Source organism: Syngnathoides biaculeatus, chromosome 8 (assembly GCF_019802595.1).
Source record: "Syngnathoides biaculeatus isolate LvHL_M chromosome 8, ASM1980259v1, whole genome shotgun sequence".
In the NCBI taxonomy this organism is placed as follows: domain Eukaryota; kingdom Metazoa; phylum Chordata; class Actinopteri; order Syngnathiformes; family Syngnathidae; genus Syngnathoides; species Syngnathoides biaculeatus.
Genome location: NC_084647.1, coordinates 20814858 through 20842210, shown reverse-complemented (window position 1 = coordinate 20842210; position 27353 = coordinate 20814858). Strand labels below are relative to the sequence as shown.

Genomic DNA, 27353 nt, shown 5'->3' with positions numbered 1-27353 from the left:
TGACTGACTGTCCCCGATTCCTTGTATCTTTTGTTTCATATTGATCGTTATTTTTGCAGAAAATAGCCGTGTTGATGCAAAGAGCTCAACAAAACCTCATGTTGGGAGGGGGAGTAGGATGAAAAAAAAAAAGTGCAAATTTGTCACTGCGGGGTTGGTTTACTAGCTAATTTCATTCAGCAGCAATTGCCTGGCCCCGTGTTGACAGCCAGTGATTCTGTGAGCTCAGCCTTTTGATGGCAGCGAGTCCATGGTTGAAAATGAGCTTCTGTCAGCCTCTCTCAAGCCAGTCAGGCACTCAAACAGACCGGGATATATTGACGTATATTGTATTTACTCGGTCACTATTTGCACAGTACTGACTCCCGTCCTTGTAGACATGCTTAGGTTGTTGGGCTTGAAAAGCACAAATGTTTGAAAATAGCATTGCCAGAACACACTGTTTTGGGACAAACTAGTCACAAATTTGTCCTGGATGAACTAGAGCTGTTCCTCGAGGATTTGGGGAAAGCCAGTGTACACCCTGGAGTGGTCGACAGTCAAGTGTGGGGCACATTTAGAAAAACACGCATTCACAACTCACATTTGCATTTATTGCCAATGTATTTCTTACATGAAGCTAACATGCTTGTTTTTGTAATGTGGGAAGGCAACACCTGGAAGGCTGGATTTGAGATTCAAACCCTTGATGTCAGAATTGTGAGGCAGGCGTGCTAACCAATTGCCTAAAGAGCTGTCCCAACATTATGTAGCTTCAATTTATTTACAGCATTAAACATAGTATTTCAAATAAAAGCTGCAAACCAGGAAGGTCTGAGCAGAGATTCAGACCTTGAACATCTTGACTTTGAGAGAGTAATGCTGACCACTACTCCGTCCGTCTGATACTGCACAGTCAAACAATTTTCCAAACATTTGTCCTACAGGTTCGACTTTCACCAGGTTTCAGGTTGCTCTTCTAAATCTGGACCATTAAAATTATGTTGAACTCGACATGTTGACTCCAAACAAATTTGCCTTTCTTCTAGATTCATGTGAAAGGAAAATGTACTGTTTTTCATACATTTTCTGGCGAGAAGACAGCAACGTTGTTGTCTGTACCTTTTGATCAGCTTTTTTGGTTTGTTTATATTGACACAGTCGCGTATAGCAGATTTCCATTCTTTGTTTTCTGAAGCAAAATGTAAAGGTGTTGTAAAGTGACATATTTGTAATAATGGCTTCCTTTGACAAACAGATACGTTGGAGCTGTTTGTGTTTCTCTCAGCTTAAAATAGTAGCAAGGTAGAAGACCTTCACACAACTCATTGTCATCAAAGCACATCCTATTCTGATTCTTATCGCCACTATTTGACTTTTGTTTTTGTTAAGTTTCTCTTTTTTTGTGTGCAAATAACCGTTGAAGAGCTAAGACCACCAAATTTCTATTCCAATGATGAGTGTTATTTCAAGCGACAAAAAAAAAAGATTTGATCTTTATTTCATTATTATGTTGAAACCTGTCACAGTCTTTGTTTTTGTTTGGATTTTGGAGTTTGTTTTGTTTCACGCTTTTTCTTGTTTTCCCGCGTCCCATATTAAAGTCTCGTCTTGCTTGTTAGCTTTTTGTTTTCACCTTTTCTCATTGCCGTGTTGTTTGTGTCTACCGATCATCTCCCTCTAGCCTCTCGTGTCTTGTCCAGGTGTGTCTGGTTGTTCATTTATTTGTTAATTTAGCACATATTTGGATCTTTGGTTTCTTTCAGTGTCTGTTCATCGATAAAGTCATTAGCTGTGTTTTTCTGTTATATTGTTTTCTTTTGTGGTGCGTTTATTCTCTTAGTTTCTTTGCGACATTGAGCCTTGCTTTTCTGGCCTTTGATGATCTAGTCTTTTGATTGTTTTATACATCTTGCTTACCTTTTTTGTTTTTGAGACGCCTGCACTCGTGCCCCGCCTCCCTGCCTCCTTGCGTTTGGGTCCATCACCTTTTTGTGTCTGCGACACGAACCAGTGCAACTGTGACATAAATGAGCATAATTCCAAGTTAAATGGTTAATGTAGCGACCGATTTTGACTGAAATGCATCTATCAAACTCAAAATATCTCACTAATTATTTAAGGTCTATGTTCATTCTTGAAGTCGCTTATCCTCACAAAGAGCCGGTGCATATCCCGGCTTATATTGGATGAAAGGCAGACTACACCCTGATGATCCTCCAAAACCGTTTTAAAACTGTTATATTGCCTCCTGTATTTAAAATACAGAATTAGCTTTTTGTGGACTGTATTGTCTGTGCTTTCATCTTGGATCAGGCTGTGCGAAGGTGGAATTTTAAAATGACACACCATCTCATCCTGCACTTTCTACTTTGGCTTCAGACCAGACATTTCCCACTTGGAAAAGAGAAAATCTCGTCCAGTTGAACCACTTTTTCTGACAGTCATTGCATCTTCAAACAAAAGCACTTCTTTTTTTAACTTTCTCCATTAATATCGAAAGTAAACATAAGCAGCATGTCTAGCTCGTCTTTGCTCTACGTTGCCCAAACTGTGTTGCTAACTAAAGCAGCCGTGGTGGACGCTGTCATTATAAAACACATTGATGGGCTGGGTAAGTACTCTAACATTTGTAAATATGAGTGTACGTCTTTAAGAGCGGAGAGGGGGGGGTCTAAAATAAAGTAGGAAACAGAGAGTGTGGTGGAGAAGCGGTCATTGTTAGAGAAAGTTCCGTGTGCTGCCTAAAGAAACCAGTGGCTTCCTCTTTTCATTTTTTACAGTACGTATGTGAATTGTGCCATTAGATGCAACAACCAGGCATCCCTCATTCATTGAATCGCATTGCAAAATGTGACCAACTGAATAGCTGTATGTTATACTTTCAATTTGCATTGGATGTGCTTTTTTTTTTTGCGCGTGCAACGCAGAATATCTGCGAAGAGACTGCATCAGTGGTGCACCATTTTGCACACACGCAGTTTAGAGGAAACATTGGCTGATGTTTGTTTTTTTTTTTCTGGAGGGATTGGCACGCCTTCCCGTGATCGACCAAGACTGCCTCGCGATCGATCGGTCGATTCCGATAGACGCATTGAGCACCCCTGATTTAAGGTTTTCAACAATTTGCTTACTAAAAGACGATAACAGTGACTGTCTTGGTGATTTTCTGTTTTCACAACCAATTGAATGCAGGCAGTGTGGCCTGAAGGAAAGAACCACTTTGAAGGACACTTCTGATGGCCAATGAAGACACTGTTAAACGCACCTGTGCTATAAAACCTAATTTCTCATCATCATAAAGTGGAGTAATAGGCTATTATTCAACAATGACATTTTATACATTTACTACTAAATTCATCTGTGGCTTAACTTGCTTTCCACTAACTCTTATTCTCTTTAAAAGCACTGCCCAACCTTTATTTGAGCGGAAATCTCACTGATGTGCATTTCATATAGAAATATGTGAATATTTATCTATCTACCCCGCATCTTGACCTTTTCATTCAACGTGCAGTGTTGCGGGATGAGCTGCCTGGGCCTGACAGCGTCGCCGGCCCACTTTTTAGCAGTGGTGAACTTTATAAATACTGCATAGCAGTGGTACCTGGAAGAAGCAGATGGCAAGATGAGCCAATAGTCCAGATATGGGTGAAGATAGCACACACACACACACACACACACACACACACTTGACCCATCCATTCTGATCACTCTGAAGAAAATGAGAATGATTACAAAATTCTTGAGCACTTGCTCCTCAGGCAGGGTCGCTCGCGAGTGGACTGGTATCTTCTAGCAGAGCTGGAGGGAAAACAAATCAAATCCTCGAATCTGGTCATTTGTTAAGCTTGTGGCATTTGACTTTTTCTCTGGCGAAAACGAGTGCTTCGTGAGGCGGGGATCGGCCGGACATCATGGGTTGAATTGGGTTAGGCAGTCAAAGGAGAGGAGGAAATGTAGACAGCCCTGCCTGTAACACTGCTTATGCTCAAAGCTACTCAGAGAAACCTGAGTGCTCTAGCAATTATTAATAATGACTTTTTTTCAGGGAAAGAAAAAAAAAAGTGAGCGATCAAAGACATCCAACATGAAACTTGATCCGAATTGGGCAGTTCTGTTCTTCCTTTCAAGGCGCGCTTACGCAACGGGCTGGCACCGCTGTGAGGAGCCGCCTAAAAATAACATGAGCTTACAAAACAGAAGAGATCATTATGTTCGCGCAGATTTGGAGAAAGTTCAGCGTCTCTCGTCAGCCTGATTGCAAAATGATATTTCATGATTTATTCCGACTGCAGAAACAGTCCTCGCTTTTCTTTATCAAGAATAAAGAACATCAAAATCAAACAACAAGCCATGAAAAATTCCACATACTTGTACCATATTCAGTACTGATACTGTACAGTGGTACCTTGACTTATGACCTGAATTTGTTTGGTGACCATGCTTAAAATGCAAGCCCCTCATATCTCAAATGAATTTATTGCAATTCCCGGCCTACGGAGTGCACCTGATTATAAGCCTCACCCAGTACATTTGTAAAGGAAATATCATTTGGGCCATATATAAGCCGCACCTGTGTAACAGCTGCAAGTGGCCACATTGAAACACGAGATATTTGCAAATACGGTACACAGAAAGAGTTTTCAGAGTTTTAATACCTTAGTTTAGCTTAACATCGCAACAACACGGTAGCATGAACAAGGCTGGTTAAGAAAAAAACAACAACAAAAAAACATGCTGGTAAAAAAAAAAAAAAAAAAAAAAAACAGCTACACAGTAGCAACACGATTAGCACAGCACTAACAGGGCCAGTTAAAAAAAAAAAACCTAAATCACTGAGATGCAGCAGTAACACAGCAGCAAAATGCTAGTGCGGGGGCGCTAAGCCTAGCACAGGGCTAACAGGGCCCGTTAAAAAAAAACATACAGGTAAAAATCACTGAGGCACGGCAGTAAAACAGCATCATCACGCTGGCACACCGCTAATGCTAGTGCAGTGCTAACAGGGCCGGTTAAAAAAAAAAACAGTAAAAGTCACTTCCTCGGCACATATATTCCACCTGTCTCATTTTTAGCTTTTCTGCCCGAGTGCCCCGTTGCAGCCATTACATAAAATGCAAAAATTAGCCGCCTCACCGCATAAGCGGCAGGGTTGAAAGCGTGTGAAAAAAAGTCACAGTTTATAGGCCGGAAATTATGGTAACCTCTGTTGCAGCAAACGACCTTCATACGATCATACAATGTATTTCTGTCCCGAAAAACTACCAAACTACTACTAAGTCGACCAAGAAGGAAAATTGGACCCATGGGAATATGGCAGCCATCTAACACGAGCACTCAGGGTGTGATCACGGAGCCACCGATTGGTATTGTTGGTAAATAAGGAGGATCTATTAGATGTCAGGAATGGTATAGATTTTTCAAGGGAGCTGTTGGCATCTGTGCAAATATCACATCATCATCATCATCATCGTCATCGTTGTCATACAAGGCGAGAATGAGGAAGATGGCTGTGATTTAACTGTGAATGACGCAAAGTGCAATATTATGCTCTGAATGCAAAAGCGGGTGGGGGGGTGTGACCTTGAGCAACTGCTTCGTCTCTGAATTGTTTTGCTCTCTTGCGTCTTAAATATTTCAACGGGAGCAAGATTACAGCCGCAGGCGCACTTCCAACAATATTCTTTTAAGGTACCGCCCTCTACCTTTTGTCCACTCTGCCGGAGGAAACCCAAACATACCCACTTGTTCCTTGGACGCATCTGAAGGATCCTCCTCACATCACATCCCTTCCCTGCACACACAAAAAAACGTGTTTGTGCGTCACACGCGCCACGACGGTGGGGTGGAGATGAAAAATTAAAAATGACATTTCTGATTCTAGTTTTAATTGCGTGTCGACATGTTCCTGCGCGCAACTGGACGCCTGACTTGAGACTGAAGAGTGTCTGAGGTCATGTTACGACACATGCGCACGGTGGCGAGGGAGGGTTGTGTGTGTGTGTGTATGCTTGTGTGTGTGTTTGTGTGTGCACACGTCTCTGTCAACACTATCACTAATTCATGTGTTGTCTTTACATCGCCTGGGATGTGGTTGCCCTTTTACCTCCCGTTTTTCTCTTCTTGGAATGCCATATTTGTTGTTTATTTTCACAAGGTGGAATACATGCGCTCTGATTAAAAAGCAGGCACGTACATTAATTCTCTCAAGGGTCACTTCATTAGGTACACCATATAATGAGGTCCAATACATTGCAAAAAGAGCTCTGGCAGTGATGGCGCCATTCATTGACCACATGAAATGCAAATTATCGTCTTTACATTTCACTATTCAGCCATAGTTACATATGAAATTAAATACAGTGAACGCATCCATTTCCATTCATTTGCTTCGCCGCTTATCCTCACGAGGGTGGCAGGAGTGCTGGAGACTCTCCCAGCTGTCAACGGGCAGGAGGCAAGGTACACCTTGAATTGCATGCCATGCAATCACAGAGTACATCGAGACAACCAGCCGCACTCATAATCACACCTACGGGCAATTTAGAGTGTCCAATTAATGTTGGAATTTTTTGGGATGTGGGAGGAAACCAGAGTGCCCAGAGGAAACCCACACAGGCACGGGGAGAACATGCGAACTCCTCACAGGCGAGTCCAGGATCAAACCCGGGTCCTCAGAACTGTGAGGCCAACGCTTCCCAGCTGAACCGTGCCGCCCTACAGTGAACCCCTAACATGATATGAGAACATGATGTTATCTACTGAAAAACACGCCTGTTCGCTGTTTGTGCGAAGCAAATTAGCTTTATGGCTGGAAACCAGTTGAGCGTGTATGCCGCCTCCTGCCCTAAGTTAGCTGGGATAAGCTACGGTACTCCTGCGACTCTTGTGAGGATAAGCGGCTCAGACACTGGATGGATGATTATGTGACATAACCTGGCATTTTGATTGTCACTTGTGATTTGACTAAAATAGTTGCCGACGGTCGGCTCTGCATGACTGAATTGTTCAGTTGGTGTGGGTCGGGCCGCTGCGTGCAGCGGACTTCTGGCGTACCTAATGTTTTGACCAGAGAGCGGATTCACAAGGATTGCGCTCATTTGCTCGCTTCGTGGTCGGCAACAGCATCCAGCTGCGCTGCGCACGTCACTGTGGGTGATCCATGAATTGGTGAGCCGCCTGTCTAGACATAGCGGGGAGCCAATGGAGGAGGGAGACGTCTTAACGGTTGATGGATGTGCAAAAAATCATTTAAAGCAAGGCTGCAACTTTTGTCACGTCGACATAATTATTCATAACTCACCTCCAACTCTGTGACCCTTTTTCTGCTGCAACGCAAAGAAAAGAAAAAAAAAACAACTAGCAAGCCGCAAGAGATGTCATCTTGACGTATCGTCACAGGGGTGCTGCACTGATGTGATAGACTGCAGATCGCGCCGATATAAACTTCGCTATAATGTGACCTTGCACCAGTGGCACAGCGCTCCCCCCTAGAGGCAGTCTGACTGAGTGCCACACGGGGATGGCCCGGTGGAGTGTCAACATGATAAATAAACACCCTGTACCAATATACTACTGTCTCTGTTGAATTACTCAGAAAAAGAAGAAAATACACAATATACAGGACGAACTCCAAACCCAGTGGTTGTCCAATAAAATAATAGCACATATCAAGCTCAATAAACATACTAATTGAAGTGGTTCATTCGTGATATTTGCAATGACATGATTAGCAATGGGTCCATCCATCCATTTTTCATGCTGCTTATCCTCACAAAGGTTGCAGGCATGCCGGACCTTACACCAGCTGACTCTGGGGGAGAGGCGCGGTCAAGCCTGAACCGGTCGTCAGCCAATCTCAGAGCACGCAGAAACATAAACCATTCACACCTACGGGCAATTTAGAGGCTTCAGTCAATTTACCACACGTGTTTTGGGGATGTGGGAGGAAACCCACGCCAGCACAGGCGAGCACGACTTTGAACCTGGGTCCGAAGACCTGTGATGCGGACATGGTAACCAGTCGTTCACCGTGCCACGTGTTTTAAATTTCAAATGCTCAAAAAAATGTCACTATTAATGCTTGTATTATTATCATTATTTATTTCTATTTTTTGTCATTGCAAAGCACAATACGTTTATTTTGTGCATGCAATGCGCTTTTAAAATAAATTGATGATTGATTGATTGATGATGATAACAGGGGGTGACACAGTGGAGCAACTGTAAAGCGTTGGCCACACAGTTCTGAGGACCGGGGTTCAATCCCGGCCCCACCTGTGTGGAGTTTGCATGTTCTCCCCGTGCCTGCGTGAGTTTTCCTCCTACATTCCAAAAACAAGCAACATTAATTGGACACTTTAAAACTGCTCCTAGGTGTGACTGTGGATGTTTCTTTCAATGTGCCCTGCGATTGGCTGGCAATCAGTTCGGGGTATACTCTCCCTCCTGCACAATGACAGCTGGGATAGGCTCCAGCACTCCTGCGACCCTTGTGAGGATGAGCAGTTTAGAAAATGGATGGATGGATGGATGGATGGATGGATGGATGATAACAGGGATTTAGCTTTAGCTTCCACACAGGTTAACTGGTTTTTCACACTTGTGAAATTTAAAAATGCTCAGTCGCACATTTGCCGCACGGCGCATTTGTCATTATTCATTGAAACTGTAAATTATTTTGGAGGGTTGAGAACGTTAAGATGACTTTAAAGCCATTGTATGTACCATTAGTAATGATGGAGTAAAGTTTGGTCTTAGAAGTGATCATTTTTCATTATTTCCACTTGGAATAATTGTTTCCAATTTATCAACCAGCATTCTTGAAAGAATTGTGTCGACCTTCAAGCCTCCAGTGTATCATCATTTTGAAAGAATATACTGTGTAACTATTTAGCCACAACTTCAAAGTGGACAGAATATTTTAATTTCTTACCATCCATGAGGTGACGGAAGACATACCCAATTAGGATCAATTTATTCAGTGGCTGTTTTTTTTTTTTTTTAAGAAGATAAGATCACCGAGACAACAATTAAAAGCACAAAAAAAGCTAAAGTGGTTACCGCACAAAAGGGAGACTGCCGACTTAAAAGGCTGGGTATGACAAATGTGTTGGTGGTGGCGCGATCCTTTTCAAAAGCTCTCAGGGCAAGATAAAGAGCAGTCAGCCTGTGAATTGTGGTGAGGGATCAGCCGTGATTAAAGCTAACCTGAGCAACGGCACAACGCTCACGACTAATTCTCCAAGTGTCAGCCTATGCACTAAAACAAAAAAGACAGCATAAAATGATACAGTGTCCTAGGTGGCTTTACGTTTACTGATTTTACAATCATCTTGAATAGTGAAAATGTGACTTTAAAAAAAAATTTGCGTATCGTTCGAGAAAGTCCTTAACGAACCAAGACCAGTGTGCTATCAAAAGGTCACTCTCTATCAATCAATGTCAACCTACTTCCCTATCTATGTTAGCTAGCGACAAACATATCAACAATTGGGCGAAATGTAAGCATTATTTTTCTCCCTTCATATCAAAGTGCATAAAGGATGGATTGTCGGATATCTCCGAAATTATATCCTGAGTGATTCTCCACTGGTGTGGGGGGTGTTAAAAGTGATTTTTCTTCCCTACTCTGCTCGCAAAACCGTTGGGCCGACAATCATAACTGTTAAATCTGTTTATGATTTCCTCCAGTATATCGCAAATCCAGGTGTGGTGGTTCAACACAGCGATCGGTCAAATCCTAAATTCTGTGATTGTGAGACGTGATGCGAATCTTGCAGTGTTGGCGTCTACTCATTCTTTGGCTTCTTTGGATTTTGCGGCTGTCTCGATGCCCCATAGCACCATACTGCCTCTCACAGGTCAGTCTTGGTGTTATGCCAGAGAACTGATTCATGTGGTGGATGTATCATCATGTCACGTACACCATACACACACACACACACACACACACACACACTATTCGACTAGTAACCGCACACATGCAGATATTTTTCCTCCCTGTCTGGTCTCTTCTTTTGCAAAATTAACTTAAATGTTAAATTCGATTGTGTGTATGTATGAGCGAATACCAACGTTTCAATAACGTCTTGTCTCAACAATTTATCTGCAAATATGCAAATGAGACCCAATGAACATTTTTAGTCCAACTTTCTAGCCGCCACTAAACATGTTATTAATTATAAATTCATTTGATTAAAATGAATGCCTCCGAATCACGTGTGCGGACAGATATGTTCGCCTGCATGAAATGAGACCACGTACATGTGTGTGCATATTAATGCTGTGCATGCATACTAATGAAGGCTCCCGGTACCCACAAGGGGCCCTCCAAGCTGTTAATGGCCTCCCCACTTCCAATCCTCTCCGCCCCCACCGGCGGCAGCCTGCTGGATGTGATATGTGAATCATCGCTGATTTGACAACATTGGCCAGAAATCTTGATTCCCGGGCGCAATAAGAGAACGGAACTGTTTCTGATTCTTTAGAAGTGAGCACTTTGATCACGATTCATGTGAGTGCCAACTATGTATGGTATGGCTTTTAAAGGGAAATTAAAAAAAAAAAAAAGTTTGGATTAACAATGTATCCAATAGGTCATGTAATAAGTACTGTATCTTGAAAATGTGATGTTAATCCTCTCTCATTTAATGTTTTTTTGAGGTGATTTTTTTTATCAACAATTATGAATTTTCAGGGGCGCCGCCATTTTGGTGAGTCACATGACTTACATGCGTGGATGTGATGTATGAGGTGCCGCACCAAAAGCTCAATTACATGGGAGAGATTTATTCTCATCTAATGAAGAAATAAGATCAGTTGATCGGGAAGACGGAGGAATACTTCCATACAGAAGTGAACCTCTGGCTGTAAATAATGTAGAATTTTCGGATGGTTCTTTGGACGGGAATGACGCAGAGTCTGACGAGCGAGCTCCGGCAGGCCGCGAAATGTATATGGAAGTATTCTTCCATCTCAATCAATAAACAACCGATCAACTCAATCAACCGATACTGCTATTTCTTCATCAGATGAGAATAAATCCGAGAAATCATCGTGGGAGATAATTGTGTCCCATCGTAATCAAGCTCTGGTGCAGCACTTAATACGTCACACATCCGTGTAAGTACGTCATGTGATGGCGGAGCCCCTGAAAATTCGTAATTGTCGATAAAAATCTTCTCAAAACACCATCAAATGATAGAGGCTTAACATCACATTTTCAAGATACAGTACATATTACATGACCTATTGGATACATTGTTAATCCAAACCACCGGAATTTCCATTTAACCTAGTTTCAATAACAGATACTTTGACACATGGTACCTTTTTTGTGCAGACATTGCTGTACACTCACAACTCCTTAGTCACAAAACAGTCACGCTAATTACAGTTGCCCCCATTTATCACCAAGTATACATTCTACACCCACCCATAATAGGTGAAAAGCTGAGAGATAGAGAGACTATATAATTTTGTTTATGTAGTTTTAAGTCTCCTAGGCTCTAGGAGATGACTAATACTCAAGGATCTAGAGTATTCTTTAGCACCCGCTCTCATTCTCATGCTCGCACAGTTCTCCAAATAAAGAAATTGCTTACTGCAAGCTGTTAAGCTCTTACTCACAGTTGAGGTTTGCTGTAAAACTGCCAAATAAAGCTAAAAAGAAAGATATTGTAGCTATAAATGTTCAGCCAAACCACTTCAATCTGTCTGACAAACAATTTAAAACATGGTCAGGAAATTAGCATACATGTTACGCTAGTTATAAACCCTCAAAAAACTGCGACTTTAACACACGTGGAGCAGCATCTAATACAAACGGTACGTTTTGTATGTCATACACGACCATATGTTCTCTCTTCTCTGTGGTAACAACAATTACTGGAGCTCAGTTAGGGTCGCTTCTCCTCTTTCTGAAATTCTTCCAGTAGACCTCAGTGCTGAACAGCATGTTGCAGCACAACAAGGCACTACTGTGAAGGCATGCAACAAAAAAATTCTGACTTGGAGAAGTATTTAAAAAAAAATTAAAAAAAATCAAGGTAAAGTGTAAAAACCAAGAAAAAAAATACAGTCACTTTCAAACGATGAACCGTGATTAACCGAGGGAACACTGTCGAGACAGACGTACGTCGACTTGCAAGTGCACCAACTTGCAAGGTTTCCAAGTTACAAGCCATCGCTCAGTCATGTTTTTGCTTTATGCTGCGAGCCAACGTTTGAGGCACAAGCGTCTCAATCGTTCATTTGTTCAGTTCACGTGGTTATCGTGCAGTGAAAGTATCTCATTACTTTTTCTGTTTTACATAATGTAAAACCATTACAGTATATTCCTTGTTATTCTCTTCTCGTGTTTGTTTTTTTTATGTAACTTATTAAGAGGGAAACTTGTTGTTCTATTTTACCACACCTAACAACAAAGCTGGAGAGGCTGTTTGGACTAACTGCAGTTCAATTCATTTACATGACATTAGATTACTTCAGCGTGACGGAATTGAGTTACAACCTCAGTCTCAAGATTAATTAAATGTGTAAATCGAGGTACAAATGTATTTGTGATCGTTTCTCTCATTTCTCTTCATGTTTGCCTGCAAAAAACTCTGCCAAAGGTCCACTGACTGATTTTCATCCCAGCTTGTTTGAGATAAGCGCTCTGAAAATAGATCAAGGCAGTCATTTATTTATTTGTAGTGAAGAAATTTGCTCCCTCTCACTGAATAAGACATCAATTAATGCATATTTTAAAAGTTGCAGCTGACGGAGTAAAAAAAAACAAAACAAAACAAAAAAAAAAAGCCTGATAGAGCCAAGCTAAGGTGTGGACATTTTAAAGTGCTAACATATCTCCTTACATCTTCCACAATGCTGCAGGGGGAGAGGAAGTCCTCTATTTACCGATACGCAGGTGAGCTGCCATTTGCAAAGCCTTGTGTAACATATCGGTGATAGCTCTAACTTTTACACATTTACACATAATAGATTCCTCTATCGCACTAATCCACGGGACAGAGAACGACTCTTCCCTCTGAGTATCATTTCATAATCCACACTTTTCATTCTCATTCCTGTTCTCTCTGTATGCCCAAAGTTTGAAATGCTAACACACCCCAACACCACAGGATAATCACTCATCTTGACAGATTATAATCGTGTATTCTGACTTTGATCAGGAGAAGTGGTAGGGTGGGGGCCTGAAGCGTTACTGAAAAAGCCAATTTAAGGTCCGATTTAAACAGCATTACGGGGCTGGGAAGCATCTGCAACTTCCCTCTCTGTGTCTTTTCTCTTCTTGGGTCTGTCATGGATGTTGCGGAGACTTTAGGAGGGACTTGAATGAGGAAAATCTCAGTCAAAGCTAGTCAGAGAGCTACAGCGAGAGGCAGGGCCGCTCCGCTTTTCACGCGCTGATAAGATTAGGCTCGGATTTTAGCCTGCGGCGGATATGTCACGTAAGGAAACAATTCTAACAGCTGCACTCACAGAGCACAACGTCCATCCAGCCATCGATCCACTTTCCGTCGTGCTTCTCTTGTCGTCATTGAGGTCGCTGCAGTCAATCACATTTGACTTGGGGCAAGAAGCAGATTACAACTTCAACTGGTCGCAGGACACAAATAAATTCCTCACGTTAATAGACGTGCGGTTTTGCCCATCAGAAAAATAAAGATAGTAATGCTAAAAGTAATCTTGGCTGGTATCGTTCACTCAGACAAAGAGGCAACTGCCGATCCCATTTGAATGCTGCTGCTAACCAAAACAGCGGCAATTACCAAGGTAGTCTGTTGGATGAATTTAAAAGTCTTATTACCAGTGTTAAAGATGACCTCAAATAATGTGGAGAAATCATGGGAAACATTTTTTTTTACCTCACCCACATACACAACTAAGACTTAAAAACTACATACACACCGTTGTAGCTCTTAAACTTAAGTGTGTAGTCGTTGAAAACTGTGGCTCTTTTCCTCCCCTACACATACAGTGAAGAAAATAAGTATTTGAACACCCTGCTATATTGCAAGTTCTCCCACAAATCATTGATCATCAATGTTCATCGTAGGTGCATGTCCACTGTGAGAGAGATCATCTAAAAAGAAAAATCCATAAATCACTATGTATGATTTTTTTTTTTTTTTTTTACTAATTTATTTGTGTGATACAGCTGCAAATAAGTATTTGAACACCTGAGAAAACCAATGTTAATATTTGGTACAGTGGCATTTGTTTGCAATTACAGAGGTCAAACGTTTCCTGTAGTTGTTCACCAGGTTTGCACACACCGCAGGAGGGATTTTGGCCCACTCCTCCACACAGATCTTCTCTAGATCAGACACGTTTCTGGGCTGTCGCTGAGAAACACAGAGTTTCAGCTCCCTCCAAGATTTTCTATTGGGCTTAGGTCTGGATAATGGCTAGGCCACGCCAGAACCTTGACATGCTTCTTATGGAGCCACTCCTTGGTTTTCCTGGCTGTGTGCTTTCGGGTCATTGTCATGTTGAAAGACCCAGCCACGACCCATCTTCAATGCTCTGACTGAGGGAAAGAGGTTGTTCCCCAAAATCTCACAATACATGGCCGCGGTCATCCTCTCCTTAATACAGTGCAGTCGTCCTGTCCCATGTACAGCAAAATACCCCCAAAGCATGATGCTACCACCCCCATGCTTAACAGTAGGGATGGTGTTCTTGGGATGGAACTCATCATTCTTCTTCCTCCAAACATGGTTAGTGTTTGACCAAAAAGTTCCATTTTGGTCTCATCTGACCACAAAACTTTCTCCCATGACTCCTCTGTATCAACCAATTTTACAAACTTAAGACGGGCCTTGACATCTGCTGGTTTAAGCAGGAGAACCTTCCGTGCCATGCATGATTTCAAACCATGACGTCTTAATGTATTACCAACAGTCACCTTGTAAACGGTGGTCCTAGCTCTTTTCAGGTGATTAACCAAGTCCTGTCGCGTAGCCCTGGTCTGATTTCTCACCTTTCTAAGGATCATTGAGACCCCGCGAGGTGATATCATGCATGGGACTCCACTCCGATTAAGATTGACCGTCATGTTTAGCTTCTTCTATTTTCTAATGATTGCTCCAACAGTGGACCTCTTTTCACCAAGCTGCTTGGCAATTTCTCTGTAGCCCTTTCCAGCCGTGTGGAGTTGTACAATTTTGTCAATGGTGTCTTTGGACAGCTCTTGGCCATGTTCCAAGTTTGAGTCTTACTGATTGTATGGGGTGGACAGGTGTCTTTTTGCAGCTTACGACCTCACACAGGTGGATCTGATTCAGGATAATGGAGTGGAGGTCGACTTTTAAAGGCGGACTAACAGGCCTTAGAGGGTCAGAATTCTAGCTGATAGACAGGAGTTAAAATACTTATTTGCAGCTGTATCATACAAATCGTTAAAAAAAATCATACATTGTGATTTCTGGATTTTCCTTTTTAGATTATCTCTCTCACAGTGGACATGCACCCACTATGAAAATTTCAGACCCCTCCTTGATTTCTAAGTGGGAGAACTTGCAATACAGCAGAGTGTTCCAATACTTATTTTCTTCACAGTAAAGGCAATACAGTAAATAGGTATATTCTAAAAACCCACATTGGATTTGTTAGAAAAAAATTAGCAGGGGGGCAAATGATGAACTACGATATAGCGGAGAAAGGCAGCATACTGCGCACAAAGTATTCTTTCATATTATACTGAAATAGTATTTGTACAAATAAAGGCCTCCACTCAATAGACGCTGCAGGTGCACTCTCAGATCTCAGACATGCGGAGAGACAAAACTTCTCTCAAAAATAGGCCAAGCTTCCTTTGGAAAAAAAAAAGAAAAGAATTTCTGCTTTAATTTACAGGTTGAAAATTAGCTGATCTTTTTCTATGCAACAAATTGAGATGGAAATACAATCCTAATGCAATATCATTTACACCAAGCGCCATCTAATCCTTTTTTTGTTTTTTTGGATCATTGCTTAATATGTTGGTCAGCAAACAAGCTCAAACAAACTGGACCGAAAGGCTTCATTGCATCAAAGTGGACTGAATACTGAGTGCGTTTTGTCGGCACCACACTTGTCGTCAATTATTGATTTATTTATAAAGACCTCTGGCTTAATGTGAGCTGGCAACAGCAGAAACAGTGAAATGGAACCTGGAAGCAAGTTGCACCCGACTGGATTAACATGGTTTTTCCTGATCCAGACAAATCACTCCGGCCCAGTCATTTGAGTCTGATGAGCCCGAGGTCAGTTTGCATTATGCCGATTTCAACGTCTGCGGTGTTTGGAGGTGAATATAAATGGACATTTCAAGTTAAAAGAGTACTTCCAAAAATAAGAAAACCTCTTTGCATTGAATGTATCAGTCAAAACGAATCATGCTAACCGCCAACAACAGAAGAAACTGATTGCCGCAGCAAAAGGGAGACTGTGGAGTACAATAACTGCAGGATCCAGAGGCACAGCGACTATTGTTGTCATTTCTAGACGTGTATCCATAAATGTTAGAATGGCACGGTTTTGACCAATATGCATCTATAAATGGTATTATCTTAGAGTGTTTGGGATACAGAACTTTTAGATCGAGTTTTGATTTCTGAGACTTACTTTAAAGAGAACATACAGTATTATGAATTTGTTTTTTCGTTCTTTTTAATGCCTAATTATGCTAAGATGAATACATATCCCCAAATTTCTCCAGCTACAAATTGATCAAATAAGCTGAGTGACGATCCGGAGCCAGTTTCAGATAACAGCCAGAGTCCAACCACTGGACTACGCTATCTGAAACATTGTCATGCCGAAATACCCCATCCTGCACAGGTGTGATGCCCATGCTATTATGTCAGAGCTACAAGGTAAGCAGAGCTGCATTGGGTTTTGTTGGATGACCAGATTAGCCCGAGGTAGACCTGAAATACAGAAATACAGCACATATTTGATGAGAAGCCATCAATGGGAATGGGTGAGTTTATTATTTAGCATCTATGTGCCACATACACACAGTGTAGCGTATCGAGTATTTTTATTAGCTTTATCGGGTAAGAGGGGCTACACAATGTCACTTGAGACATGCCTGAATGGTATGAAAGCATGTGACAGATGTGTGAAGAGTTTTAAATTGCGGGGAAAATCCATAATGTCTGCCAGTTGACAATTTGTCAAGTTTGTTCACCCGTGTAGAATTAAAAGCATTCCCTGCTCCAATCGTGGAAGGCTCTTTGTCCATCATGAATGAGATTTATGATGAAAAGTATTAGAATATAGAAGTATTCTCATAATAGATACCCTGAGAAAAATGTTAAATGTGTTTCCCCGTCTGCATTTTTTTCCAATTTTGTACAGGAATATAACAAAAGGGAGGGTGATTACATTTCAGACTATGTATATGCCGAAGGTTGTGAGAAAATTTCGCCTGACTTGAAGGGCCGCAGGAAGACAAGTCCGCGATTAGAATCCAATAAAGCCTAGCGGTGCCGGAAAGAGATGATGTGAAACCAAGGCTGCTTTTTCATTTAGGAGCCTCTCTTTTCTCCTTCCGTTCTCCTGCAGGCTTATTAGCCCGTGGCTAGGTTAGCGTGGGACATAATTGGTCTTGAGAGAAGTAAGGAGGGGTCTGAAATGAGGAAAGGGGCACAGCATTCATGAATTGGGTTCATCTTTCTTTTAATGTCCCCTCCCTGAGGAGCATCTCCAAACGGCTGCTGCTTGATCTTAACCATACTCTTCTTAATACCACCTTTCTCCATTCTTCTTACCCAAACCTTACCCGCCATTCCACTAAAAAGTGACAAAACCAAAAACATTGTGATTAAGTCACTGGTTTGTATTGGAGCTGGAAAACACGAACATTTGATAAAAGGGTTTCAATGTTTGAAAGCAATGAAATTATCGTATACTGTATATATAAACAAACCAACAATAGTGGACCACAGTGACTACCGCATAGTCTGTTTTTTTTCAGACAAGGCTTCAACTTGAGTTTTGTGATATTCAACACCAGATCTGCACTGAAAAGCGGACACATTTGAACCTTTCGTCTGACAAATCAGAGCTCTTCGGTACCTTTACAATCCTCCAAAATTTATGATAAAGCAGCTGACCGAAACAGTCAATAACCAATAACGATTATTAGAAACATTAACAAAGGATGTTACAACAGTGGAAGGTTTTACACTGGCCAAGTAAATATGGATACACGACCAAACTTTTTCTTATTTAATTTTAAAATGTTCACTGTAAACAAGGTGTTTGAGAACTTGGAGAACCATATCATCATCTCAAGTATGAGGTATTGATGTGTTGTACACATGGAGATACGATCTATTTTGAGATCCAGCTGCGCTTGGACTCGGTTTCAAAAATTGTTTTGATTGGCCCCATGTTGACAATTCCGCAAAACGGTTAACTTTTATGGATACACTGAGACGGGTATACAGGTTGTATTTTAGTGTTTAAAGGGGAAAGCCAGTGCTTTGCATTAACAATGTAGCCAATAGGTCATGTAATATGTACTCTGTTTTGACAATGTGATGTTAAATCCACTCTCATTTAATAGCATTTTGTGAAGTTTTTTTTATCGCTAATTACAAATTTTCAGGGGCACTACCGTTTGTGACCTATGTGCGCACATGTGACGTGTTATGTGCCACAACCAAGGCTTGATTACATGGGACACCATTTATGCCCAGCGCTGATTTCTCGAATTCATCCTCATCTGATGAAGAAATAGCAGTATCGGTTGACCGGAAGACGGAGGATTACTTCCATACACAGCCGTGAGCAGCACAGCCGTGAGCAGCTAGGCCGGTCGGTTGATCGGGAAGACGGAGGAATACTTCCATACACAGCCGTCCTCAGTCTTCCCGATCAACCTATACTGCTACTACTTCATCAGATGAGGATAAATCTGAGAAATCAGCGCTGGCCATAAATGGTGTCCCATGTAATTGAGCCTTTGTTGTGGCACGGTACACGTCACATCCGCGCACAGAGATCATGTGACTCGCGAAATTGGCAGCGCCCCCGAAAATTCATAGTTGTTGATATAAATCTTCTCAAAACACTATTAAATGAGAGAGAATTTAACATCACATTGTCAAAATAGAGTACATATTACATGACCTATTGGCTACATTGTTAATGCAAACCGGTGGATTTCCCCTTTAACATTTAGCTCCACCCGACTCTCAAAACCCTCCAAAAAGTCCTCGTACGAGAAGCAGTTGGTGCAGTTACTGGCCTGGCATGCAAATGGAAGCTTTGCAAATTGTTTTCGTAGGTCTGTGTGAACAAGGATTGCTTTGGCAACTTCTTGTAGTTATGATTGTTTTGTAATTAACACAAAAAAATACCTTCTTGTTTTAAGTATGCTGTGACCTAAACAGACCTCCAATCTATTGCCTCTGCTTTTAGGAGCCTTTTATCATGAGATCGTAGGATTCTGACACAAATAATTTTCATAGTAATCCTTTTTTTTAGAAAAGAAAGAACGCATTTATGCACCGTCCCTGCACGCGCATCACATTCTCACGCAGCTGCGACGTGCCTGCCATGAATGGCGGCCGGGGCTACACTGAATCAGTTGCCAAATACAGCTTTTCTCGGCAGTCATATGACGGCTCGAAAATATCGTTTTGTCCTGGAAATGCCTAACAAAACCTGGCCCTCTTGAATGAAATTGAACTTTTGTTCAAAAAACGCTCTTTGATGCCAGCATGAGCGTATTGTCATTTATGTTTGTCAGGCAGAAATGAACTAAGTTCAGCTCATTTTCCCACACAATATGAACAAGATCATGAACTTTTCTTCATAGAGCTTGTTCAGGTACAATACTCCTTTTTGGTACAGATATTGAGCTGCATGTGTTCACAAGACCGCAGTTACTCTTTCAATTTTATTATGTGAGTGAGATTATGATAAGGTGGATGTTTGTGAATGTGTTGCTAAGGTGAGAAAACACCTTCCACGTGAGTACGAGGAAGGTGCTAAATGTTGCCGTGGATTCCTGAAGGTGACAAACATGACGTACCCATGAATTTGTGCCAAATGATAATTAAACCGCCGTCGTACGAATCTAAGGTTTGTTCAATCATGACTGAACTAGCGTTTGTGACAACAACCACAACAAAAAACTCAGGGTTAAAACAAAGTAAAAGGGCATTAAGTACTTTGACAAAAGAAAATATGGACCAAATCCTTAAGGGTCACAATAAAGAAAAAAGTGTGGGAGGATTTTTCGGAAAAACTGCAGCGAGTGAAATCAATTTTGAAAGGTCAGTGACTTCATTTATGAACAGATCTGAGGCAGGGAAAATAATAGTTATACAAATAAAAATGAAATCACCCCTCGTGCTAAATTTTGTTGCCAATTAAGTGTGATGAATGGATTTGCACACACAACCTCAATTAGTCTGCGTAAAAGAAATGCGTTCTTTTCTTCCAAAAAGCTGACCACAGCTTACTGTACCTCTCGGTCCTATTTTTGAGAAACAAGTGTCCAATCTAGGATGTCTGGTTCATCCCATGATAATAACAACTTGTTGCCCTTCTAAATGAGACGGTAACGAGCCGGGGCACTTAATGGTAGAGCCGAGTGTATTGGCGTCCGACGCGCTCGTTCGCCAGGGACTGCGCGTCAAGTGTTTGGGCCGAGAAGGTTGCCGAGGCTCGCAGGCTTTAGTGAACATCGTGACCTTTTACGTTCCGTGTAAAACTACTATAAAATCTAGTCCATTTTGCTTTTCGTTGGTAAGAGCTTGTATGTGTTTGTCACTAAGCAAGATTATAAAAAACTAAAGATTTCAACAGACCTGGGGCAAAGAAAGAACACGCTATAGTCAGAGAATACAGCACGGAGGTAGCAGGTCAGATTTTGTTCTCACTTTCTCTTGGGAACATTTGTGCCATTAAGTTATTTTTCAAAAGGTTCAAATCCAAAACTGTAAGGCACCCTTCCTAACCACTATTTCTGCGTGCTTCCCAAAATAATTGGCAATATTTACACCAACCGTTGTCTTGAGTTTGCCTTTACACAGGACGTGACAGGCTTCATGTGTAGAAGCAGCGTCCATTAGCCAGGCTGTCAGTCTCAATTCAGCAGATGCGCACGACCGGACTCGTGCGTCGGCCGTACAAACAGCCAGAGCCACACTGTACCAAACCTCAGACTGTGCTACTAGGCGACAGGATAATAAACCCGGTGACACATCGATCAATAGGGCTTGTCTGGAGAGGGAATACTGCGCTTCAAGCGGGATGACAGAGCTGTAACTAGAAGGCCCACGCCAGGCTGGGTGGATTACAGGAAGCAGCATCGAAAGGAGATTCAGCCGAGGCTATAACGAGGCAGCCCTTGTCCGGCGTGTCTTGTCACAAAGACCGCGCGGCCTGTCCCGCTGACTCGCATTTGCGGGGGATTTCCAAAGCAAAGTCAGCCGTGTCATTTTCACAGCTTCGGCACCTTCCATTGTTTTCGCTTGTTTTTATCCCTCGACGAGCAGGCCAAGATATGCACATGGGCGCTTACACACCGCCGCTTTTTCATGGGGCCGCTTTATCCCTCGCCCGTGTTGTTTTGCCTCCGCCACAGATCGAAACAGTCTCTCCGGCTGGGAATCCCGGCTGTCCCTCTCACATCCTTCTGGGTTTTTTTTATGCCGAGCCAGGACCGAGGTGCGGAACTGACAGTGGAATCCTGAGCCGCTCTCCGCGTCTCACTTTTGGCGTTCGAATGCATGGCCTACCCAAAGGAAGAGCGACAGAAAGACAGACGGGCAGTTTGAAGTCGACTGACAGCTTGTGAACAAGCAGAAGAGGATCGTGACAGCCCGCCGAAGATGGAGGCAGTGGTGATGAGGTGACGAGATAGATAGAGAAGGCCAAGTAAACAGACCATGGCACATGAACAGATGATGATAGATGATGGGCGGCGGGATACAGCCAGCAAGAGGCAGAGTGAGGCGGGTGCTCTGCCCTGTCCGAGCCTGTCTGCACTCTGTCTGAAAGGGTTCATGCACGGCGCGCACTAGCACTTGAATAAAACACTAGCCATGGAGATTAAATTGATAAACACATAAAATATTCATCAATCTGTCAAATCACTGCAATAGTGCGTGCATGCGTGGCAAACGGATACTAGTCGACTACGTGGGGAAATTCATCGGAAAATATATCACAAAATGCTGTATAACTTGGCTACAGCACGAACATTGAGATCCTCTGGTATGCTATATAGCAGGGGTCGGGAACTATTGTCCTGGTGGGGTTGCCGTAGTTTGGTGTGGCAGGCAGCGCAAATGACGCACAGAGAGTTTGTCCTAGCGGGGTTGCCGGAGTTTAGCGTGGCTGTCGATGTCCGCAGGTGCAGGGCTGAATGCCAATCGTGTTGGAACAACTAATTATAGAAACGCTTTTGACAAAGGTTGCTCAAAGAAAAAAATCCGAGGAGTAGCAAATTTTCAACAAGAATGGACAGCCTTTGTGGGGAGGGAGGGTTCTGCTGTCTTTCTAAAATCGCAGATGGAGAGTATCCCAAAACATTCGTCCTCGATGTTGCCAATAAATATTTTGACAGCTTCGCATAAAGACAAGATAATCAAACAAATACAAACAAACAAATGTCGGCAAGAACTATTCACCATCGTACCAGCATGATGGCAAATCAGATGGAATTTCGTTCACGATAAATGGATGGAAGCTTAATCTAACGACGGATGAAGCACGAGAAGTCGCATTAATTGTAGGAAGTGCTTTTGTCATCACTGGATAGCAACATCATACCAATATTATTTAAAAGAATTGAGAGACTTATTGTACTCCAAAGGTGTTGGTCTTGGGTAAATGTGCAAATACACCGGTACTTAGTTTTTAAAATACTGTGTGGCTCTTTTGAAATTACATTTTAAAATCCTTGGCCTTTATGGCTCTCTCAGTCGAAAAGGTTCCCGACCCCTGCTATATAGAGTATCTCAAAAATATTACGTATACACTTTCTATATGTTTTGACCCATCTGGGAGTAACTGATATGTATTTACTCAAATACAGATGGATGAGGCTTCCATTTAATTTGTTCTGTGGCCACGTTCACACCTTAAAATGCACAATTTGTGAACGTGGGAGGAAGCTGAGGTATCCAGAGAAAATTTATGGAAGCAGAGAGTTAGCGTAATAGAGATGTGCTCAACCCTTTGGCAACATAGTGCCATTTATAATGATAAAGGTTACATGACAACGACGTCTTTCGGATTCTAATTAGCGACAAATTGTCCACAGTCACTGTGATGAGTTATAGTGCCACCTGGTGTTTTTACTTGCATGGATTGCATTTATTTATTTTATTTTTTTACCTCAAGAGTCGGGAAAATATTCACGTGGACAGATTGATGTAAGAGACCTCATAAAGTCAGCATTTGCTGCGGATGATAAACAGCCAAAGTAATGTAACACTGACTAAAAGTAGGAGCTGTCAATGGCGAGGCGCGACGCTCTGTGCGGCCTGTCAAAAACAATCGGTGGCAACAAAGAGAAATCTCAATCAAGGCGTTCTGTCTTCACTGCTGGGGAAAAAAAAAAAAAAAAAAAAAAAAACACGCCCCGCCGCCCGTGCTTTTTTTTATCGACCCTGACAGATTGCAGCGTCATTAATAAAGATACAAATGTGCAAACGCACACAGGGCACAAACATGTACACAAAGAGGATCCATTACGTAACTCGGGCAAAAATAGTTTGGCTCCTTTGAGAGCACTGCTGCTCCCTCACATCAATTAGTGGAGTTAGATCCATCTCTCACCTCCCAGTGGACCCGTCACTCCCACAGTGAGGAACCGTCACTGCTCTGCTTTCAAATGGACAGCCCCTTCATGCATTTGAAGAGTTTGTTTTCCAAACGAGACATCGGCTTTTTTTTTTTTTTTTTTTTTTCAGATTTACGAAACTCGCGCCAAAATTATCCATTCATACGGGAGTTTCGTAAATCTGAAAAAAATGCCGATGTCTCGTTTGGAAAACAAACTCTTCATTTGTACTGTAAGTGCATGACGTGCAACTATCCCAATATGTGCTGTTCATAGAATGATGCAAATCCACATGCTCTCTGTAATATAGTTCAGGAAATATCCTCTTCATGGAATAAAATTCAAACCCACAACCTCAGAACTGTCAGTTGGACTTGTCGCTATGCATAACCACTACAGCACAACGAGCGGCGTCAACAGTGTTTTGTCCACAGCCCAAAAAACAGAATCAATATGCTGGCGCCTATCTCAGTTTACTCTGGCGTACACCCTGAAATGATCGGCAGACAATTTCAGGACACACATGGACAAACAATACATTCACACTCACATTCATAGCTATGCACAGTTTAGAGTCTTTCATTACAATACCGTGCATTTTTTGGGGATGTGGGAGGAAACTGAAGTACCCGGAGTAAACCCACGCGAGCACAGGGAGAACATACATACTCCACACAAGCGAGGCCGGACTTGAGGTGGACTGTTTAGCACCTCTGTCTCACAGTTTGGAGGACCCGGGTTCAAATCGGCCATCATCACTGTGGAGTTGGCATGTTCTCCTCATGTCTGCTTGAACCCCACCCAATCCTCAGGACAGAGCAAAAGATGCGGGCCTGTCCAAGGTGGGAGGAGCGGACACAGCTCCACATAGGCACCAAAGTCAGCTGGGAACCCCACACAGCCTCAGCGAGAGTGGGGTTGTGAACATGGCACAACGCCCTGTGGAGAGGGATGAGAGGGAGCAGCAGCAAGGCCCCTAGCCACCTACCCTGAGTCCCCCGAAAGGGATCCAGTGGAGACCTCCCCGGCATGCAGGGACCGTGAATTGATCAGGGACTGCGACACCCCCCCCCCCCCCAACCCCTACACACACACACACACACAAAGAGGAGGAGGGGGATCACGCCCAGCATCCCCAGAGGCCCACACCACAGATCCAGAGCCAGAAGGATAAGGGTTCGAGTACATCCAAATGGCCCTGTGGCATGTACAAGAGTCTAACATGAAAAGCTATCTTTTGGTCACAATACATTACATATACATTGAGCACCTTGTAATTTTGTACCCAATAACCACGATGCAGCGATGCAAAACAGCACAAATGCCCACCAGGAAAGCACCTCTCCCCACTGTAACAGAAAATAAACAAGGCGCTGTATGCAGTCTGCTTCAGTCGGGTCACTTGTGAGTAGGAGCTCTTATCTAACACACACACAGTAAAACACAAAACAAATGTCCTAGGAGAAAGCTGAATCTCACACCAGTCAACTAACCTTACGGCTGGTAAATTGGGAAGTAAACAACAATTCAGACAAATCCTGTGCTTAAATGAGTTCTTTTCCCCTGGCCTTCAACCTCAACCTATGATTCAAATTCAAACTTATAAAAGCAACAAAGAACAAATCTCCACCCAATGTTCCAGTCATGTCTAGCAGGAACACAAAGAAGTTGCAGGTATTCCTGGTCCTCCTGCTACCGACGAGCTAATCTTGCAGACTATCGCTGTCCCCGCTTTGGAGCATTAGGATTACATGTTTAATCTATAATTATCTTCTGCTTAAATCACTCGCAATCTAATTATTGGACAAAAGTGCTGAGCTCGCCGGCGACTCTTTTCCTCAGGAGCCTATTCATGTCCCTCACACCGAGAATGGGAGAGCAAGAGCGAGATGGAGAGCGGGGTGGGGAGCGGGGGCTGACTTAAATCCCTCCCTACAAATCAATTTCGAGGGGAGTGAAAGAGACACTGTCGAAACGTAAAATATAATCAGACGCACAGACGCGGTGATGTTTCCACGTTCAAACGCTTCTCCTCGTCCTTATTTGTTTTTATTTATGAGTTATTAGAGGAGACATTACACAAAGACACGACACAACCAGTTGCTCCTCTGTGTGTGTCCGGCAACAGCACGAACTTCATCGGGTTTCCTAAACGACTGCCATTCGGTTTGACATCGCAATCACAGAACGCGCGGTTGATTATGCAAATATAATTTTATCCACTTCATTAAACATCGTGGAAGGCTTCGGTTTTGGTTAAAACGCTTTGGCCTTTGCCGATTGATCGGAAGCGGGAAATCGGTTTTAAATTTGACGACGTAGAAGCAAAATAAAAAGAAGGATTGTGATCCGGAACATACGACAACGGAAACAGGACAATGTAAGACGAAAAAAACAGTTGAAGAAAAAAAGCAAGAATTCAGAAAATAGAAGCAAACAGAAAGAACTAATCTAATCACTGACATAAGATTACAAATGCCTTTTCTACAGTCAGTCAATAAATGAGAATTATTTTCCCCTTCAGATAAAACAAATCGGACGAGTGGCTCAACTAAGAAATGATAAAGGTTCTGGCTTGAAAACAAATGAATAGAAATCAACTTGACTTGACTCAACAATCCATTAAATGAATATTATTTCTGATGAGGTATGCTGAGTGTTCAAAACTGCAGGTGTTCATAATGTGCAACAAAACGATCTTCAGTTTGTATTTAGAAGGTGATAACAAACAAAGATATGTAGAAAAATGAGAGACACTTTGCAGAGAGGACCCATATTTAAAGTTTGAAAGCATATAAAAGTCTGGACGCATACAAATACTTCATTGCTGGATCTGTTCTCAATCAGGAATAAATCCAACATAGTGACTGGGAGACGGCTCGTGAACGCAGACGCGTATTTGGCCACACGTTAACCTTTGGCGAAATCCATCAATCTTTTCAGCTGGTATTCCATAGAATGATCTCTTTGAATATCTGTCTCATCTGTTGTGACAACCAACGGCACAACAGGTCTCGGGCAATTTGAAAAATCTGCTCTGGTTCAACGGCTCCCGCAGTGCAGAGCAACTCGGTTTGACCGGCAATATGGCCCCATGCAAACTGTGACCTTACGTGCACGAGCTCAATACCCAAAAGTAAAATAAAGGTTCATAATTGACTGTATCAATACTTCCAACTGTAGGTATACCACAAATGTTTTTTTATGTAATTGAATTTCAAACGTATCCTACTGCATTAGCCTTAAAAATAAATGGCTTACTGATCATTTTATTTTTTTAATTTACCGGTGCAAGGATTCTGGCATGTAATATCACTTTGCAAACTGCAAAAATAGAAATTTCAAGCAGTAATGTTTGTTAGCTTGGGCGTTTTAAAACCAACTCAGCAGTGCAAAAAAAAAAAAAAAAAAAAAGAAGAAACAAAATGTGTCAAAGACTCTTGCTAACTTCCCTTCACGAATCAGGCTAACCTTAGCAATTTGTTGGTAATACAGAAATCTTGGGACTACTTTCTTATTAACCAGGGCTTTGGCGCCATCTTTTGACATCTTTGGGTTTTTGAAA

General features: G+C 42.3%; 1 protein-coding gene across 1 annotated transcript in view; it reads left to right on the top strand.

The window, feature by feature from the left end:
* Positions 1 to 27353, top strand: part of rtn4rl1b (reticulon 4 receptor-like 1b) — a 175593-nt gene that overhangs the window by 111139 nt on the left and 37101 nt on the right. The gene's annotated exons all lie outside the window — the stretch shown is intronic.